Below are 7,457 nucleotides of genomic sequence, written 5' to 3' on the forward strand. Positions count from 1 at the left end.
TGCCTGATTGAATATTCAGCCCTTGTTTACCACAGCATGCTCCCAGGAGCTCTGAACAGAACAGCGATGGAACCTGTATTCAGCAACTCCAGACAGTTGTCCCAACAAGACACTGTCTCTGGATAGCTTAAACAATAAAATTTTATCTGTATACAATTCTGGAATGTGGGAAGACCAAAGCAAGATGTGGGGATGGGGGGCACACTAGGGATTTGGCTCAGCTGCTATGGTGATCTGTGAAAGCTTAAGAGTTCAAGTTCAGATCCTCATCACCCACATAAAATAAAAAGTGAGCTACAGAAACACAGCTGTGACCCCAAGCTTGGGAGGGAGGAGACAGGAGGAGGAGGATGCCTGCATCTTGCTGGCCAGCTGGTCTTGCTTAGCTCCAAGTTCAGCTACAGACCCTGACTCAACACATAAAGTAGAAGTCAATAGAAAAAAAATACCCAACATCAATACTAGGCTCCTACATGCGATTACGCAAGTGCGTGCACCCAGCACCCACACGTACATGCCATTCCACGCAAACAAAAAATGCCAGCCAGCTCAGCTCCTGAGGTACACAGCAGCTATAGACGTGTGAAAGCAGTGATGGAGGGGAGAGGAGAGAAAAAGTGAGCAAGCGAGTCTGAAGCAGTATTTCTCAATTTGTGGGTCTCAACCTTTTTGGGGTGAGGTCGAATGATTCTTTCACAGGGGCCGCATATCAGATATTTACATTTTGCTTCATAACAAAATTACAGTTACGAGGTAGCAATGAAAATAATTTTATGGCCAGGGGTCACCACAACATGAGGAACTGTATTAAAGGGTCGTAGCATTAGGAAGGCTGAGGACCACTGATAAGGGAAAGGCCATCAACTCAAAGAATCAGCAGGATCCTTTCTGAGATCTTTAAGACTCAGAGAAAAGGGAGTGGTTTGGTCCTTTTTCCCTTTTGCTTTACCCCCACAGTGTAAACAGCTCTGTATGGTCCTGCTTCCTTGTTCTATCCCAAAGCAACAGAGCATCACATTAACTGTCTTGTCTTATTAATTCAACAAGCTGCTACAAGGATGGAGAGCCTGGCTATGCTTGCTTTATGCGGACAAGCTTTGGGTGGTTGGAAGAAAGCTTCAAGGCACAAATCTCAGCACTTCAGAGAAGCTGCATGTGCTGGTGGAGACTCGCCATATCTGGCCTGACTTCAAACTACAAGTTTCTCATTATAATTTAATTCACACCTTTTAGAATGATAAGAAAATATGGAGGTGTTTGCATATCAAGTAGGATGTTTGTTCATGGGTTGTTATTGCTGCGTTTCCGCATTCATTTTAAACGCTGTTCAGTGCCAAATATCATAGCCTTGGCTCATGTCAAAAGACGTTCTCCTGTGACAATGACTCCTGCAGCCCAGAAACAGAAAACATGGACTTTGAACACTTTTTTAAAAAATCAAATCAGAAAATGCAACTGAGGGTGAAACTTTATGTACACACCGGGGAAGCATCAATATTAAGGGATTAAAATCTTTTAAGTAGTAAAAGATTTCTCAACAGCAATTTTTTAACATTTTTAAATTTTTATTATTAGTTACATTTTATTAATTCTGTATCCCAGCTGTATCCCACTCCCTCATACCCTCCCAATCCCACCCTCCCTCCGTCATCTCCTCCCTGACCCTTTCCAAGTCCACTGATAGGGGAGGACCTCCTCTCCTTTCATCTGACCCTGTTTTATTCAGGTATCTGCAGGACTGGCTGCAAAGTCCTTTTGTTAACACTTTTTTTTAAATTTTTCATCAATTACACTTTATTCATTCTGCATCCCCCCATAAGCCTCTCCCAATCCCAACCTCCCAATCCCACCCTCCCTCCTCCCTCTGCTTGCATGCCACTAAGCAAGAGAGAGGACCCTAACAAAAATGTCCAATCCCCATCCGGAAAGGCAAAGAGGAGGGACATCAGAAGAAGAAGAAAACAGGAAACAACCTAGGAACCTACCACAGAGGGCCTCTGAAAGCCTCTGCCCTTCAGACTATCAATGCAGATGCTAAGCCTGATGGGCAACTGTTGGGCAGAGCAAATGGAATTTTAAGTAAGAACTGGGAAATAGTAAGAGCTGGAGAGGACAGGGTCTCCACAAGGAGAGCAACAGAACAAGAAAATTTGAACACAGGGAACTTCCCAGAGACTCATACTCCAACCAAGGACTATTCATGGAGATAACCCAGAACCCCTGCACAGATGTAGCCCAGGGCAGTTCAGAGTCCAATTGGGTTACATAGTAATGTGAAGAGGGACTGCCTCTGACATAATCTGATTGGCCTGCTCTTTGATCACCTCCCCCTGGGGGGGAGCAGCCTTACCAGGCCATAGTAGAGGACAATGCAGCCACTTTTGATGTGAACTGATAGACTAAGATCAGAAAGGAGAGGAGAACCTCCCCTATCAGTGGACTTCTCGGGGAGTGGCATGCTCAACAGCAATTTTTAAAGAACTTCTCAGACATTGTTGTTTTCCTTTCCCCAAAAACATTTGGAATAGCAACAAATGGGATGTACAGATGGAGGCCTGATGTGTATGTTTTAATAAGACTTACACTGATGATAATAAATAGGTTTCCCAAAAGGGAAACCACATGATATGGAACTAATGTGTAGCAAGAGAGGTGTTTTTAACAATTATTAGCAGTTTGCACAGTAATGTTGTAGACCACTAGAAATTTTCCCTGTTAATGAATGAAAGTCATATCAAAGTCAGGTGAAGCAGCTCCCGTCTCCCCCATGAAGAAACACACATGCACATAGGTTTGCTTCTTTGTAAAGAAGCCATCAAATGATGGGCTTTGAAAAATACTAAAACATATGAAATGATCATTCTACACAAGGCTTGACACACTGATCCACAGAGCAGCTCATACTTTGACAAGCATGTTTAATGTGAATAAATATTCATAACCCAACATGCTCACCTAAGCTTGAAACAAAATGTGGAAATAACTAAGTTCTACCTGATGCTTTCCGATGGTTTATTTCACCCAAATATGTTACAAACCAAAGATCAATGTGTTTGGTAAAAGTGGCTTTCTTTCAAAGGGTTTGATTTTTTTGGAATGGAATTCCCAGCACTAATATTGGGAAAATGGATAATCAGGAAAAAAAAAAAAAAAAACGCAATTTTGTCTTAGGTTGTGAGTCTCATAGGGTATGCCTTGGTACCTGTCCTGGAAGCCCAGGAGCCTTCAAAAAATATTACTTTACCTTTATACAAAACATGGGGAAAAACTGGAAATACATCAATTTATACATCCATTTATTCACTTAAAATAGTCACCTAGTCTATAGCTATTCCTTGAATGCCTGCTATTCTTTTGGGTTTCCCAATTTATTTATGTTTTCTGCATCTTTATCCATGAATTTCAGGTCTATAGTCCCTTGCGGAAAAAAAAGTATAAATAATGAAGAACATATGAAGGACAAAACTCAAGCCCTCACCACCCACACAGAGTCTTTGCAGGGTCATTGGCTTCACCAGCACTAAGGGGACCCTGGGTCACACATTCACCTGTAGGGACAGAGGCTAGTGACTGGTGTGTGTGTGTGTGTGTGTGTGTACAAATGCATTCACAGAATACTAGTCTCACTTTTTAATAACTTCGTCTACTTAATTAATAGTATTCTTACACATTGTTCTATCTTAGTGCCTTTATATCAACCTTTCATTTATCATTTTTATACATTTAATGAAAATATAATTACATCTCTTCTCTCTTTCCTTCATCCAGTCCCTCTCATGCCATCACATTCTCAGATTGACAAAGCCTTTATTATTTATTAATATTATTTATTGTTATTGTTACACACACAAATACACATGCACACATCATATATGTTGTCAACCTCTTATTTTCTTAACTCCTAAGTATTTCATCCATGTGTCCCTCATCTCTTTAAATCCATTTCTCCTCTTTAGCCTGGCACAACATGCCAGCACACACACACATGCACCCCTTTATCTTACCTCTTGACCATGCCCCTCCATGTTTTCCATTTTGGCACATTCTACCATCAGATACAATTACATACCCAAAGGATTCAATATGGAAAATACAGACTGAAATCAATGTCCATATTAATATTGGCTTTTAGAAGAGAAATGAATGACAAACAAAAAGAAAATTGTGTGGTCTGGGGATGTAGCTCTGTTGGTATGATACCTGCCTAGCACACAGGAAGCTCCTCTGTTTCATTCCCAGAACCACATAAAATGGAGCAAGGTGCCTCACATTCATAAATCAAAAGTTCAAGGTCATCTTTGGCTATCTAGTGATTTGAAGGCCAGACTGGGATATATGAGCACTTGTCTCAAAGAAGGAGGAGGTGGGAGGCAGAGGGAAGGATGATAAGGAGGAGGAGGAGGAGGAAAAGGCAGCAGCTATAATAAAAGTAAATAAAGGGATACATTAAATAACACATGATGAGGATGAATTTTTTAGATCAAGCAATTGTACATGGCTTCAAAAAGAAAGAGGTTCTTGAGTAAAGACCTAAAGGAAATGAATGTGTTGGACACAAATATATCTGAAGTGATGGTGTTCTGGAAAAAGGAAATGTAGCAAATGTGTAGGCCCTGAGTGCATACATGCGCGCTACAACCAAGGAAGAGCAAGGGGAATGGCAAAAATAATAATGAATACATTTCAAAGGAATCTCAGTCTTGACAATAAAAAAGGACATTTTTTCCAGAGGAGATTTACTTTGGCAGTAGTCACCTGTGGTCACGCAAGGCTTTGGCCAGGATCTAAAAGTCAATGTTCGGCAAAGCAGGGTAGCTGTGGCATCTGTTCAAGAGTCTTGTTCACCTCCTCAAGCTCTCAGTGGAGGCCACATATTGTCTCTCTGCTTCTCCATTGTCAGAAGCATCAGTCTTCCCTCTCTCCCTCAAACCCAAGAAGCCAGAAGTTCTCCAAAATTGAGACCTTCTCAGAGGCAGGGTCCTTGTGATACACTGAAAGGCAAGTGTATTCTGGACATGGCAAGGCACAGACAGAATCTGAATCCCAGAAGGTTCCGTGAGCTACAGAATGAGTGCCCTTTAGCATGTAGCTCTGTTCGGTATGGAACCTCAGTATCGTATTTGGGGAGGCAAGCAAGGTCACTCTCCCTTCAAAGCAAGACTCAGCAGTGGAAGATATCTAGACAATTATTATGTAATTCCTGGTTCCATAGAAGATGCTGAATTTCAAGGTTTGCTTTAACCTCTAAGAGAAAATTTACAGTACTAATATCATTATTCCATTGCATTGACTAGATTCTTATGGAAACAAAATGGCTGAAACAAAGTGGAAATTTGGATAGGAGAAGTTGAGGAAGTATTTGCCCTGCAGGTTTGAGAACCTGAATTTATTCCCATGAATATATATATAATTCCAGCACCAAGGAGGCAGAGACAGGCAGATCCCTGGGGCTGAAGGGACAATCATCCTACATACTTGACAATCTCTATGTCAATGAGTGAGCCCATTTTTAAAACAAGGTGGGCAGGACTTAAGGAGTGATAACCAAGGTTAACCTCTCTTCCATTCCTCCATATGCACTCACATACATGAGAAACTGTATACACAAAAACATCCATTCATACACACACACCTCACATTGTTATTTTGGCTCATTCTCTGTGAAAGGCAGGAGTAGATGTGACCACAGGAGATAACCAGATTCTAGACATAGCAAGGTCCAGGACCTCAGTTGATTTTGAATGTGTTTCCTTCTCTGTCACTCAGCTGTCTAGTTCTAGTAATATATTGGTTTCTCTCATCTTTATCTTCCTGCTCTACAACAGGAAGATGATTACTAGGGATGCCATGTCTACATCAAGCTTTCTCATAGTCTGTGATCCAAACATCTGAACATACTTCTTCAAAATTCCAGTCTTTGTAGATAGATCGGCTGCCCCCAAACAAGCTGCTGCATGTAGAGAGGTGGTCACATTCAGTAGAGCTGGGATTCATGCTCATACTTGAGCTCAGGGAACAGGGACAGCTACACAGAAAATCATAAGAAGAGTAGAAGAAAGTGGAATTAAGAAGATAAAATATATATCTATTATAAGAATGGGTCATAAAGGGAACACACCTTCTTAGAATACTCACATTTTATAGTTTCCCAGTGCAAAAATGCATATATTTTATGTAATAACATCACTTTTTCAGGCTAACATTTCAACTTTTTATTGAAAAGCAGTGTACAAACAAATAAAGTGTATATTTTAGAGACACACAACATATATTCTCATGCTGTTTAAAACTATTTTCTGTATTCCAAAACAGCTCTATGGTTTAAACTAAAAAAGATAATAGATAAATTCTGTTCAGAAATTTTGCAAGAAGCTAGGCTTGAGAGTGCAAACAAATGGAGATTAGATGTCTGCTGTTCTTAGACCACTCAGTCTTAGAGGCAGACAGATCATATGCCTTACCAAGCACGGTTTTCTTCAGCTGACTCTGGCTTTGTGTATGACTCATGAATAATGGTAAACTCTTGCTTCCATGAATTAATTTAGATGAGCCATGACCTTGGGAGAAGAGACGCCTGCTGCATTGGTGTTGGGCAGGGTAGATGGAGAATGATACCAAGTGGTCCAGTCTGTCTACTGTGACCACCTTTCCAGAATGATGCAGCCATCAGATATCTTCACCTTCTATTGTTTTGAGATGCAGACTCAGGAGCCCACTCTGATTCTTAATCTGGATATTCATCTCCAATTATATCCATATGGTTGGCTCACTTTCACCTCTTTGCATCTACTCATTATCTCTGGCTTAAGATTGATGCCTGTGTAGGATATCGGTAGGTCTCCATATTTTCTGACTGTCATTTGTGCTTAGCCAACAGAGAACAGGTCAGAGATATTTAAGAGAGAGAGAGAGAGAGAGAGAGAGAGAGAGAAAGAGAGAGAGAGAGAGAAAATGGTTCCAATACCCAAGTCTATCCTTATGGGGCTGCTATAAAACAATGCACCTAATTGATAGGATATCGCTGGACTAAAGAAACTAATACTCTATAATTCCATATTTCTCCTTATTTTCTATGTTTTCACTGTCTCCTACCCATTCCTCATTTTTCTTTTTTCCATTTATTTATTTATCTGATCTCTTTGCAGCTTGACCCCAGGCCCCTCTCTCATCTCCTCCCAGTCCCCCCCGTCCCCATTTCAGAGAAGAGGAGGCCCCCAAGAGCTATCAACCTCCCCTGGCACCTCAAATCTCAACAGGAGAAAAAAATGCATCCTTTCCCACTGGTGCCAGACAAGGCAGTCCAGCTAAGAAAAAGGGACCCAGTGGCAGCAACAGAGTCAGAAGCAGCACCTACGTCCATTGTTAGGGACCCACATGTTGACCAAGCTTCGCATATGCTACATATGTGTTGGGGGTCAGGGTCCAGTCTATGCATGCTCTTCAATTGCTGGTTCAGT

This window comes from Meriones unguiculatus, chromosome 5 (assembly GCF_030254825.1).
Source record: "Meriones unguiculatus strain TT.TT164.6M chromosome 5, Bangor_MerUng_6.1, whole genome shotgun sequence".
Classification (NCBI taxonomy): domain Eukaryota; kingdom Metazoa; phylum Chordata; class Mammalia; order Rodentia; family Muridae; genus Meriones; species Meriones unguiculatus.